The sequence below is a fragment of the Myodes glareolus genome, chromosome 15 (genome assembly GCF_982192425.1).
Source record: "Myodes glareolus chromosome 15, mMyoGla1.1, whole genome shotgun sequence".
Lineage (NCBI taxonomy): Eukaryota > Metazoa > Chordata > Mammalia > Rodentia > Cricetidae > Myodes > Myodes glareolus.
This window is the reverse complement of record NC_142040.1, coordinates 49,527,904-49,529,675: the sequence shown is the minus strand read 5'-3', so window position 1 is coordinate 49,529,675 and position 1,772 is coordinate 49,527,904. Positions and strand designations below refer to the sequence as shown.

Sequence of the window (1,772 nt, the reverse complement as noted above, 5' to 3'; positions counted from 1 at the left end):
CACCGGATTGTTTGTTGTCTTCTGAAGAAAGCAGAAGTCAACCCACGGGGCCACCCCAGACTTCTATACTGCCAATCTACATTACAAAAGCGCTTCTTCTGACCTGAGGTCTGGGGGTAGAGTGATGGGAGGTATCTTTAGAGTACTGTCAAGTGATGGGGTCTTGATTCTCCTGGGAAACAGGGTTCCCCACCTATCCTTCCTGTGTCCAGGAAGGGGGATCATCTTCTTTGTGTCTGTTTGTACTGCCAGGTGGGTTTGATCCAAACGTCCTTTTCTCCTGCATCACGCTCAGTGGCTCTCCATGGGCAGATGAGAGCAGCTGCCCACATGCCTTTTGAATAAGGACTTCCACCACCTACAGCAGCATTACCAGCTGCGTGTGAATGTGAGCGCCTCTAACCAACAGGATTGGACCAAAGGCACTTTCTAACCAATGAACAGCAAGACTTGTCTGAACCAGCTTCACACAGATCTGTAGAGATTCATTCCCTGTGAACCCCCAGAATAGCTTTCGAGATTTAATTATGTTCAGTGTGAACCCCTTCTCATCAACTTGTTTAAGAGAGCAGAGGTTTGCCCTAGAGAACTCTTCAGAGACTGTTTTTATTGCATTTGTTTGTGAACAGCCACAGCTTTGCTCCGGGGGCTTTGTTTTTGTTTTTTTTTTTTTTCAACATACAAAGTTTTTTTTTTAATAACAGTAATATCCAGGGTTAGTTTTTGTAGCCGCGGCTGGCCCTTCTGCCTCTGGCACGTTCAAACTTCCGGCCCTTGGAGCGTAGATAGGGTTTGGTATGGCTGTGTGGGGTTCCTGGGGCCTTGCCAAAATGCCGGTACACCTCTCGGCCCTTCCGAGGTCCAGACAGGAGCACAGTGCCACGGCCCTTGGGAGACTCCAAGGCCAGCTGGTCAAAGGTAAGGATCTTACCCCCAGCCTTGAGGATGCGACTTCGGGCCCGGCTGCTCACCCGCAGTGCACACACCTTCAGTTTGAGCACATCGAGAATCCTCACATCATCTGTGACCGTCCCCACAACCACAGCCGTCTTGTTTTCTCGGCCAGGAAGCTTCATCTTTCGGATCATGCGGGAGAGGGACAGAGGTGGCCGGTTGGTGCGACTCATAAATAACCTTTTCAGCACAACCTGATTGAAGGTGGAATTGGTTCGCCTGGCCAGAAACCTGTACAGCTTGACCAGCAGCCGCAGGTATATGTCCTGGCTCTTGGGCTCCTTGCGCCTAACCATTCGGTCCTTGTTGTGGCAGATGTCAACACCCATGATGGCGCCTCCTGCTCGGCGAGGTCCGGCTCCGGGGGCTTTGTTATTCCTTGAGACCTTATCCGCCCTGGATACCCTGGCTGCTTCTTTAGTCTGCCTCCATATTTCTCCAGATTAGAAGCAGGAACATCCCCTGTCATACACATTAGGCCTTCCCATAAACTTCAGTTACAAAAATAGCTCTTCTCTTAAAAAAGAAATCTAACAAAGAATAAGGCCAAGAATCTGAAAATGATTTGTTTCATGGATGAAGAAACTGGGAGCTGGGTGGCAATGATGGTTTTGAACACATCGGTTTCTGCTACCAAGAAATTGAACGCACATTCACAGTCATTTATTTGATCATGTGACTGCTGCGGGAGCGCCTTCCGCTCCTTCAGCCAATAGCCGCTGAAATACCAGCCCACTGGGGCGTGGTATATTTCTCTTTAAAAAAGAGCGGCAAGCCTCGGCTCGCCCTCTTGGTTCTGGCCCTTGGTTCAGGCTCCT

At 49.8% G+C, this 1,772-nt stretch overlaps 1 pseudogene; it reads right to left on the bottom strand.

The window, feature by feature from the left end:
• Positions 1–681: 681 nt before the first annotated feature.
• On the bottom strand, positions 682–1,323 carry LOC125397629 (large ribosomal subunit protein eL18 pseudogene; annotated as a pseudogene).
• Between the last annotated feature and the right edge of the window lie 449 nt (positions 1,324–1,772).